The 12,364-nt window shown below is 36.1% G+C and overlaps 2 protein-coding genes across 3 annotated transcripts in view; both read left to right on the top strand.

Moving 5' to 3' along the window:
- Positions 1 to 1,115, top strand: part of creb5b (cAMP responsive element binding protein 5b) — a 166,510-nt gene extending 165,395 nt beyond the window's left edge. Inside the window, exon 11 of the mRNA XM_087286902.1 lies at positions 1 to 1,115. This exon is cut by the window's left edge and continues 229 nt beyond it. The gene's annotated coding sequence lies outside the window, so the exon portion shown is untranslated.
- Positions 1 to 12,364, top strand: part of tax1bp1b (Tax1 (human T-cell leukemia virus type I) binding protein 1b) — a 350,945-nt gene that overhangs the window by 326,347 nt on the left and 12,234 nt on the right. The gene's annotated exons all lie outside the window — the stretch shown is intronic.

Below are 12,364 nucleotides of genomic sequence, written 5' to 3'. Positions count from 1 at the left end.
AAACTGATTACAATTTTGTTTATTTCTTTGTGTTTTCTGTTACCATTCGAGTCCGCTTAAAAAAAGGGAGTCTGTATAATTCTTCAGGCACCATCCCGCTTGTCAAGAACATCAGGGACGGGTTGTTGTGGAAACACAGCCGCTACATCTGTTCCTGGACTACTACTGGACCAATGCCTTTACAAAATTCAGACAGCTGGACAGCCTTCGCCCTGAATTTTCCATTGCCAAAAGATGCTGTCCTTTCCTTTCTGTTTATTGTTAGAACAATTACTCTCACATTCCCCCGTTTTTATCTAATTGGAAAGGATAAATGAGGAAGGTCAGTCTCCATTAGGAACTCCTAATGAAAGTAATCTGAAGCAATACGAATGCCTGACATGATCAGCAATCTGATTGCCTTTACTTGCTCACTGGGGCCAGAATGTAGATCAGATTTAGTTCGCCCTTTTAGCTCCTGTCATTTCTGATATGGTTTCAAAAAGTTATCTTCTTAAAACAAAACGGCTTTGGCTTCTAAGCTGGTACAGATCACGTAAATGGAATGCATTTATCAAGCTGACACAGGCTCATGTGAGCGTATGCCCTGCTTGACATGTGCGGGATTTCGGAGTGTTTCCAGAGTTGTGAGATCACAGCTGCAATCGTGTTGCACCAGGAGGATGTCTCACTGGACGTTTATGTCTGAATCTTTCAGAAGTACCATCAGCTGTTTTCTTTTAAGCTGGTATGACTTCCAGTGCTCATCAGTTTTCGGTGGCAGATCATTTCGTTATCTGTTTCAGATCTAAAACAGAGTGGACTAAGTTTTACGCACATCTTTTAATACATTCTTTTGTATGTTACATGCTCATACGTGGGCCTTCTAACCACGTCCAAAACACTCCTTAAGTGCATCCAATCTTGCAGCAGAAGAATGCCATGGAAAGCTTTTGGAAGGTTTTTGCTTTACCTAAGGCTATGGAAAACTTCCACAGGAGCCAAATGCATTGTTATTTGTTACCTAAAATTAGCTTTCGCTTTGGCTCAAAGTATTGTTTAGGTCTTCCTCAAGCAATATGACTGTGAGATAAAATTAATTTAACAGGATTTATTGCTATAGTGATGGTTCATGTGGTGCTTACATGACAAGGACCAATTTCAGTTATAAAGTATCCCTGACCAGAAAATTCTGCACTTGAATAAACCCAGCAGGCACACAAAATAACAAGACGTTAATATTAGGTTAGATTTAGATCATCATGTCAGGTGACCAAATTTCAATGTCTAGTCAACCTCTAAGGACAACCATATTTTAACGTCAAATAACAACATCAAATTACGTTGATATTTGGTGGATTTTGGATTGTGTTGGAAGGTGACTAAAATCCAAAGTCTCATAGATGTTATAGTGGTTCTGTCCACACAATGTCAAGGTGTAACATGATTAGACGTTGATATTTGGTTGATCTTAGGTTGATTTTAGGTTGGACATTGGATATTTACGCTGGCCTGACATTGGATTCTGGCATCAACCCAATTTTCAAACAAAATCCAATGTCCCCACGACTTTGGGGTACAGCGTCAATATGACATCAGGTTGACATCATGTGCCTGCAGGGTAGTCCATACTAAAGAGCAATTGAAGATGTCAAAGAGGCTGTTCACAAAGACTGTGCTTATGCATTTATAAAACACAAAATGAAATGTCAAAGCCTTGGAAAAGAAATTGATTTATTAAGACATATTTTTAAAACATCTTCTTGCAATTTGACCTGGCACTGAGCAGCGCTCAAATGTGTCCATGCTGTGCGCTAAAAGATCCTTCTCAGTCTGCTCCCATTGAGTATTTAGACAGCAGTGAATTTAATCTACCTAACATTGATTCTGGTTCTATTGTCACCAGAAATGTGTCAGTTCTTTTCTTTTGCCAGTGCTTAAACTTCTGTAAACAATTAACCGATTCACAATCTTGTGATTCTCCTTATGCTGAGTTGAGACTGCATGGTTTTTCAAAGTAGTTGCGTCAAAGATGTTTTCAGACTTCATGGCTATCTTGAGTAGCGTTGCGTCAGTGCTGTGTTTACACTGTAGGATTGGGGGGGGGTGGGGGGGGGGGGTTCACACTGCATGACTTTATTATAAGCAAAAATCACGACAATGTTGTCTTGGTCCACAAACTACATGTTACAACCTAACATACGCCAGAAGTGACATAAACAACACGAGGTCACATATAGTATATATTTTGTTATTAACTACAAAATGATGAAGAAGCGTTTAGTGGGGTACTTATTTTGCTTAACTGGCCTTCGAAGGAAATTAGTAATTTCTCTTCAACATTTTTTTTCCAAGCTAGTTGTGGTTTTGCTCAGACATGGGTGCTCCTGTTAAATTTCCACAAGTTATTATGCATTTCTTAGATCCAAATAAACCAAAAATAAGTGCTTTTAACTTTCCCCTTAACCTCCCGATGGCCTGCAGATTCGCATATTAGTGGATTCTGCTCTCTCATTGGCTGTAGGTGATCGCTGATGTAATTTTTAATCAGAACACATTTCACATGGCATGATCTGAATCTCAGACAGCTCCAGATATTAAGTATGCCAAATATCTCACAGGCGTCAGCGACTCATCTGTGATTCTCTTAGATCACATCTTTGATAGTTCACACTGTGTGATTGTTACTCACGTGGAAAAGCAATGATTTCCCAGTGATTCCAGAAAGGTCGGCGATTTCTCAAAACCTATTGGTGAGGCTAAAATTATGCAGTCTGAACTCGGCATTACCTGAAAACACATTCTGTGTGAAACAGCCCTAGCAATGACATTCCAAAGTGGACCTTTTGTTCGCTATTTGTGTTGTTGCAAGGAAAGCGTGCACATGGTCCTTTATACCTCATGAGTGTATGATGATGGACCGGCGGGGTGTTAGATGGTGGCTGTTTCTTTAAGACTTTGAGTCCTTAATCCTTTAAGGCTGTGACACACCAAACAAACCTTTTAAAAAATCAACCTTGTCATGTGTGTGTCTGAGCCAAAATGACGATCAAAGCAGCACACAGACAACTATAATTTTTTTTGTCTGTCTGAAAGGAAATACATGTTACTATACCTGTAGATGGCAGTAGTATTTGATTGTCATTTTAAAAGAAACCCAAGTCTAGATCTGAATATGCAAGCCGAAATAAGCTGAAAGTCGGTTTTTTTTTGACATTGAATATAAATCCTATTGATCTGTTTTTACTTTCTTCCAGACGACGATGTCATCATAAAACAATATGACCATTTGGAATGTTCAAGTGAGAGGCTTCTTGACATTATTCACTTGCTTTCTTAGTTGTTCCTTTTGTGCACTGGTTTCTTAAGCTGACCAACCAATCAGAGTGATCAGTATAAACAACTGTTCGACACCAATTTAACATGTTCACTTGGCCAAAAAGCCACCAAGAGTAGACTGATAGACACTTAGCGATGGTGCAATGTTGGTGGATGGCCAATCATTGTCTTGCAGCAGGGGTTGCCAATTCTCCTCCTGAAGGGGCAAAACCTGCAGATATTCCCAATCAGCTCTAAAATACTTGCCTTCTTCCAAGTCTTTAAGAGATTGTGAATAGTTCAGCCATGTTTTATCAAGGTAGTAGCTAAGCTCTGCAGGACAGCAGTCATTCAGTCACAGGCTTGGACTACACTGTAGTGGCATCATAATTGGGAAAATGAGGTGGGAGGTGTTCGCAGAGTGGAGGCCTAGAAGCTTGAAAAATGGTCCTCAGTAAAGAGCCGGTGTTCTGATAATCTTTGCTAATTCCTAAGAATGTACTACCAGTAGCTTGGTCTGTCATGTTTCATCTACCAAAACAGGGTTAGCACATCTGGTCAGATTCAAATGTCTATCAGAATGACTACCACATTAAATAGGATTGTAAAAACAGGGGTTGCACATATTGTCACTTTCACATATCTATCAAAATGAACCAACTATTTTGTTTATTAGAGTGGAAGTTCATTGTGATTGACATTTTGAAGCTGACAAAATGTGCTACCCCTGTTTTTACACCCTTCTTTAAGGAGTCAGTTCATTCTGATATACATTTGAAGTCGACAAGATGTGCTGACCCTGTTTTTTTTTAGTTTTTTTTTTTAGATTAAATATGACAGATTGAGCTACCGGTAGCGCATTCTGATGAGGTTGCACAGATCGTCAGAACACAGAAACTTGATTTTTCTTGAGTGGGACCTCCTCCTCAACCCCCAGTAGGACTGTGATCCCTGGTAATTTCACTAGCTGGGTTTACTACTACTACTTATGTCACTAGCACATTGTAAAATTTTGCCTGAGAAACGCATAATGCCTAATTAAATGTCTATTTTCGAACTAAAATCCCTTCATCCTCAAAATAACTTTTTACACTCACTTGAGGAGATTTTGAACTTGTCCAAAAAATGGTTAATGCAAATAATGAGAAATTTGTGAACCAAACGAACATTACACCTATGTGACTAATCAGCTGACTTCATTATGCTTGCCTTTTTTACTGTTGGTTGCTAGGCTACCAATACTACAGTTAGCCTCTCTAACAACTTGATCGAAACCTAATTCACATTCCTTTTAAAAATGTTTGCTTCACATTAGGATGAAAACCCATTTGGGTTGGTGTGTTACAGCATTTAGCCATGGTTTCTTCTTCAACTGCAGCTAATGACTGAAATTGGACAGCTTTTGTTTATCTTCGCTGCAAAAAAATAAATAAATAAATGTAGCATTATACTTTTTCTACGCAGGTACTGATCTAGACTGACCTAGAAACTGCTTTCCAAATGTTACTATGTGCCTGAATGCGTCTTAAAAACTCACATAGGGAAGAATGTCAGTCCTTAGTAATACCTTGATATTATTGCATTTATTTTCAATTCAGGTTGAAATGTAACGCCTTGACATTGTTTAGCTTTTTGTACAGACTAATTACTAGCATTTTAACCTGGACTCTGTTCAGTTTTGGATTCATTTTAGTGTTATGGACATTCTTAAACCAAGAAGCCTTGTGATGAGGACACAGGCAAGCTGGATACGTGTAGAGTCACATGGTGAGACGCACCAAAATGTTTCTGCTCTGTGGAAAAAGGGCCTTTCTTCCAGCAGCTAAGCTCAGAACTCTGTTTCTTGTTTTTTCACAGTTTGTAGAGGATTTTTTGTCCCTCCTAAATGGAACATATTGATTCCCTTTGCCTTTCCTCACATCACTGTGTTTTGGAATACGAGCGTGCAAAACAACCTCCACATTGTGAGGTGGAAATCTTGTAGCTGTCTATGCACTTTGACCTCAGCAGAGGATGGAATAGCCATATAATAGAAGACTCAGTGATTCCCAGTTCCCACACCAGCGAGAGCCAGCCACTGTCAACTTATGGAGTACCTACACTTGTATGGGGAAACTGGATTGGAACCAGGAATGGGTCATTTCAAAGAAGGACATGGTTTGAACCCCAAAGGCATGAGTTCAGTACAGTGCTCCTGTAGCTTTAAGACTTTAAATGGATACATCCTTTAGAGAAACCCTGTTTTTCACACTGTGAAATGGGTGACATCGAGGTCAACTGGAAACATGATTATGCATTGTTGATTTTGTTGGACGTTTCAGTGGTTTTCCAGCATCTCCTTTAAAGGAAAGTTCACACAAAAATTAATTATGTTGTCATTTCCTCATAATGTCAACGCAAACACATATGATTGTGTTTCTTCTGCAGAATACAAAATAACTTTTAAGCTAGTTTCATCTAATATTCAGTATGCTGTCAATCATTCAAGCTTCCAAATGGCACATTTTAATCCTAAATGGCATTCTTATAGTTTTGGAGACTTGCAATTGTTGCTAGCTATGCAAGTCAAGAATTGCTTGGGGTTCTAATTTTGAGCGAGATGGATTAAAGAAAGCAGTGCCCTCAAAACTTTAGGGTCTATTTGTGATTGGGCCTAAATTAAATGATGACAAGTCAATAATTTTAAAGATTGGTTCTTGTTTGTTTGATGTTACACGTTGCCATATCTGGGTGATTTAAACTCAATCTCAGTTTGAATAGCCACTTTATTGTCACTCTGTTCATCATTCAAAGTGACCGTTTTGCTTTAGAATACTTTGAATAAACACCACAATTTCACGGCAATTTGTAACTTTTTGATTTAGTGGCTAGTTTGTATATATTTGTAGAATCTCATTTGGACAATTTAGATTTACTCAACCCCAATGACGGTTGGGTTTAGGTGCCACACCTCTTTTTTTTTTTTTTAATTTCGTATCACTGAACTCATACAAATTCATATGTGCAAGCCACTGAACTGACAAAACTTAAAATAGTTATGTTTTCTCGTGAGATCAGGCTGGAATAAACCAATGAAGCCACTTTGTGTTTGACCAATAACCAATGAAGTTATCTTTGGAATCATTTTATGCCACCTTAATGCATTTTTGGAGCTTGAAACATTTGGGTCCTGTTCACACATAGTTTGACGTGTTTTTGTTGATCCAATTACAAGTGGACAATGTATGTGAACAAGGTGTGAAAAGGGATTTCATTTTCAATTAGGCTCAAAGGTATTCGAAAACCCATTCAACCAGATTGCTCTTGCAGCATGAGCACACATGTCGTCGAATGCATTTGAACAGCAGTTAAAGATCACCTTCTGTCTGCCTATTTAGCTCATTCATAAAGTCTTTATAATAAACAGCTTTCTGAATGTTTTATTTCATAGTCAAAGTCTTTAATATTTTTTTATTTAATTCTATTCAAAGCAATATTCAGGGACATGATTTAAGTCTTGAAGTCTTTGGATGATATATATCGCTCTTTTTGTGTGTTAACCCCTAAACTGACAAGACGTAAAATAGTTAATTTCTCCTCAGATCAGGCTGGAATAAATCAATGAATTTGTGCATTAATTTTATGCCACCTTAATGTGCTTTTTGGAGCTTGAAACATGTGAGTCCTGTTCACACATGGTATTAAAATGCATTTTTGTTGATCCAATTACAAGTGGACAGCGTATGTGAACAAGGTGTGAGACGGGATTTCATTTCTGACAACATTCAGTAGTCAAAAACCCTTGAAGCATGAGCGCACATGTGCTCGAATGCATTTAAACAGTCGTTAAAGATCGCCTTTAGAAACTCTCATTCATAACTCTCATTTATAAACGATTCATAATTGACAGCTTTCTGAATGTTTCATTTCATAGTTAAAGTCCTTAATGTGTTTTTATTGAAATATATTCAAAGCAACATTCAGGGACATGATTGAAGCCTCGAAATCTTTGAATCATATTTATAGTTTTTTTCACGCGTTCAATTCCGGATCCTTTGCATAATGATTTCATTCAACAACACTTAATATAACTACTTTTGATGTTCAAAAATATTTGTTAAATGGATTTAATAAAAACCAAAGGCATATTCAAGTTCAAAATGTAAAACAGAATAAAGTGTTTGTTAGAGGTTGATTTAAAATAAATCAAATAAATTTGATTCATATTTGAGTCATATTTTTTTATTAGTCAACGCATTAAGCAGCCTAATTATAGAACTTGTTTAGTTGATCTGGTACTTTTATTGTTTTTATAAATTTTTTTTTATACATACAAATACATACATACAATATAAAAACTGCACCAGCTGTCACAGTATTAGATTGAAAGATCAGAGAACTGGTCAAATGAGACACATTTAAATGCATTGTGTGATTGGTAATGTTTCTCCTTTGTCCACTTGTGATCAGATCAACAAAAACACATCTTAATATGTGGTTTAAACAGGGCCTTGGATGAATCTTAAATATATTTGAAAGTGTTCTTTTGTTTTCCACAGAAGAAACATGCTTCATTGTTTATCAAATTTTTGAAAGCCAAATAAAAATCCACTTCAGGCAAGTTTTGCAATTGTTTTGACCAGCAGAAATCTAAATGATTTGAAAAATGTCAATAGAGTAGCAATGTACAGCTGATTAATCAATAAATGATTGACAATTGATATATATTTTTAAGTGAACTATCCCTTTAAGTAATAATTATTTCTTTTTTAATTTTTTTTTTGTGCATGTAGCATTGAAATGTGGCTTCAAATGGGATTCTGATGACCACGAAAGGTTTTCAATGTTTTTGTATTGTTGGCTTGAAAGTTAACCGTGTATGCTTGTGTTTTCACTTCCAGTGACATCTCAGACTTTACCCCCACTGGATTTGCAGTGTTTAACCCTAAATGTTGAGGTATTAATATGGTGGGAGGGGGTGGTTAAACAGCAGTTTGAATCTCCATGGAGCAGTCTAAAGCTGCATTGTATTTAATATCCTGCGTATTTTTACATTTCAAAGCAAGGTGGTCAAAAACACATCTACGCAGGTCTATGTCATCACTTACCCAAAAGAACACATAAAAACACACTCAACTGGAAATATTTCACTTGGTTTTAGTGAGTAACACACATTAATCTCAAACTGTTGATTTGGCATCAGTCCTTGTTAGGATGGGTGGATGGATGTCTTTTGTAATAACATAACAGTATAAATTGGAAAGAGATTTGTTTGTTTGTGTGTGTGTGTGAGAGAGAGTGTGTTTTGTGTGCATTTTTTTATTTTAGGTGGAGGACAATGAATACACATTAATAAAACTATAATGTATCATTGCAACGAAACTATAAATATTGTATAAATTCTCATTATTGTTATTATAATTTTTTTTGTAATCTTGATCCTGTAATGCAACCACCTTTCTTTTTGGAAGGAGAACATGTTTGGTACTTGTTTGTAAATAATGTTTGCCTAGCACTTGCAGCCTTTCAAATGTTTGCTTGTTCATGAAACGTTGCATTGTTTGTTATTGTTTGTTACGCGTAGGCTATTGAATTTGCGAGTTCACACACGCTTGCATAACTTTTGTGTATTTTATATATGTTTATTAATGCCTTGAACGGTTTGTGTTTATGCAAATGTACAGATGTGAGATCACAACAGCTATATTACAAAAATGAAAATAAAGCACTTGTTCTGTAACAAAGCCCTGCTGATTTATGATTTTGTCACTTGCTTAATTGTAAAAAAAAAAATATATATATTGTATATAGTAGGTATGCTTGTGTAAATTAAAATACTACACACAATTAAATGCATTTTGTCTGTGTATGTATATGTGTATATATATATATATATATATATATATATATATATATATATATATATATATATATATATATATATATATATATATATATATATATATATGAGCAATATCACATGAGTAGCATTAAGTTGTTGGTTGGGACTTGCAATGATTTCAAGAATGTGAGCGGATTATGATATGAAAAGACATTAACAGGAATGGAACCGCCTCCAATATAAACTCAAAATGCTGAAATGCTCAAAGCAAAGCCAGTGTTTCTTTTCAATTATACAAAATAACTGAGCTGATAAGAATTAAATTTCTTCGAAAAGAAACTTACAGGATGGTCAACTTCACTGTCATCCTTCTGCATTAATACAGCTCCAGCACCTACTTGACTCGCATCAACATAAAGGAGAAATGGTCGAACCCAACGAGGTGCGGTTAACACAGGGGCTGTACTTAAAAGGAACTTTGCATTCTGAAATGAGCTCTGGCAACTTGGTAACCATTGAATTTATTTTTAGTTTTTAACAAATTAGTAAGTAGAGCATCTAAAGATGAGCACAAAAACCCAGACAATACCCAATCATGCCTCATCTCATTAACTCCCTTTTAGTCGTTAGAACTGGAAATGTCCCAATAGCCTACACTTTTGCCCGAACTGGACGTACCTCCCCCTGACCCACTACTTTCCCCAAGTAAATCACTGTAGCTTCTGCAAACTCACATTTAGCTAAATTGATGTTTAATTTAGCTTCCACTATGAACAAATAAGGCACGTAGTCTACAGAGGTGCTCATCCTACCGCTGATTGTACATTACAACGTCATCTAAATACACAGCACATCCTTCCAGCCTTGAGACCACACGATTCATCAGGCGCTGGAAGGTGGCTGGTGCATTTCGCAGACCGAAACTCATGACCCAGTAAGAATACATCGCGGACAGAGTGATAAACTCAAAAACCTCTTGTGCACAAGGAGTTAAGGGAACTTGATAATAACCCTTCAAAAGGTCAATTTCATATACAAACCTTGCTGAACCAACAGTATCTACTCAATCCTCCATTGGCGTGAGCGGAAATGAGTCGGATTTGGTAACGCTATTCAACTTCCTATAATCTGTGTAGAACCAAAATGTTTTATCTGGCTTTGCAACCAGAATGCAGGGTGACACCCAACTGTGATATTGCATTTCCACAATAGTTCATTGACATAATCATTTATATAAAAAAAAAAAATCAAACACAGAGAGTCTAAAAACTCTTTAGTATTAGAAAGGAAGAACTACTTTCTTCCAGGATTTATTCACCTCGGATGGCATTTCATGTCACATTCAGCCTTAAATAATCCTAAAATGGAAGCAAAACCATCTGTTGTGACATAACTTTAGACATTACGCTAGAGTCATTTAAATATTAGCTATAAGTGATGTTGATGAATTAGAAACGGATGTGAATGACCTGTGGCCTCGTGCCAACGCACACCTCTCAGGACCGATATAAAGCCATATTGCACTGCTACTCGTTTGATATATTGCTCATATATACTGTACATATATACCATAAAACTCGATAAGTTAACTCAAAATTGTTTGAGGAAACCGATTGCGGCAAACCAATTAAGTTTTGAAACACAAATGGTTTAAGTACCGTAAACTTATTTATACACCTATATTATTTGTGTTTATACCATAACTGTTATTAAGTCAAAGTAGCTTTTTATTTATTTCATTTAGTAATTTTTACTATTAGGTTTTACAGTGATATACCGTTCAAGTCAAAATTATTAACACTCCTGAGCAATTTATTCTATACCAAGCAAACCACTGTTATACAATGACTTGCCTAATTACCCTAGCTTGCCTAAAGCCAAATTAACTTATTAAGCCTTTAAATTGCATTTTAAGCTTAATAGTATTTGAAAACTATCTAGTAAAATATTATGCATATCATAGAAAAGATAAAATAAATCAGTTATTAAAAATTACTTATTAAAACTGTTGTTTGGAAATGTGTTGAAAGACAGACATGTGTTAAACAGAACCCTTTGATTTTTTTTTTCTTTTTAATATTTTTCCCAAATGATATTAAACAAAACAAGACAATTTTGACATGTCTAATAATATTTTTTTCTTCTAGAGAAAGTATTCTTTGTTTTATTTTAGCTGGAATAAAAGCAGTTTTTTTTTTTAAATACCTTATTTTTTTAAATATATATTTTTATATATATTTGCAATTATTTTTATAATGTTTACAATGTTTACAAACTAATGGTAGTAGGCCACTTTAGGCAATATTATGCATCAAAAAGTGACAAACCATTTTTTTTTTACATTATTTCCTCTTTGTTTTTGCTATGAGTTTTTACAAATTACATGAATTCAGCGAATCTAAAGACTTCAGTAGCCTATCTATTACCATCTGAATATTTAATGTTATAGGGACCCCTGGTGGACATATTTGTCAAAGAAAAAAATATAGGCTATGATGCGGAAATATATCTGACTTCCAGCTGTTTAGTCGGTGAAATCTGTCAGTTCACAGTGAAAACTTGCTTTGAGTTTTCTGTACAATGTGTCCGTTTGTGGGTATATTGGTAATGGGATTTCTGCACAAATTAGTGTTTAGATTTTCATATCTAAAGTTTATTTTATATTCTGCAGTTTATGAAATCCCCAATTCACCTATAGTACATGTTTTGGACTGTGGAGGAAACCGGAGCACTCGGAGGAAATCCATGCAAACGCGGGGAGAACACGCAAACCACACAGAAACCCCAACTGACCCAGCCGAGGCTCGAACCAGCGACCTTCTCAGCAGTAAGGCGACAGCACTACCCAGGAGCTCAGCTAGGGGTGAAAAGTTTGGACAATTCTAGGCGCCCACACATTTGAAAGACCCGAGAGACATTATCAAGGGCCCGACATATGTTGCTGTTGTTAACTAACATACTGTAACAACATGAATTAACATAAAAGGCATACCCATCTTTAAATGAACTGAACACGTGTACTGTAAAACGTTTACGTGAACTCCTGGAGGTCAACAGCTCCACATACTTAAGTTCCAACTCTAATTAAACACACCTGATCAAACTAATTGAGCACTTTAGGCTTGTGTGATACCTATAGAGGTGTGTTGAAGCAGGGCTGAAACAGGAATTCAGCTTGACACCCCTGCAGGATAAATAAGCATATATTATATGATATGTAATATGATTCATATATTTCAAATATGT

The sequence above is a fragment of the Danio rerio genome, chromosome 16 (assembly GCF_052040795.2).
Source record: "Danio rerio strain M-AB ecotype USA chromosome 16, GRCz13ab, whole genome shotgun sequence".
Taxonomy (NCBI): Eukaryota; Metazoa; Chordata; class Actinopteri; order Cypriniformes; family Danionidae; genus Danio; species Danio rerio.
This window is presented reverse-complemented; position numbering and strand designations above follow the sequence as displayed.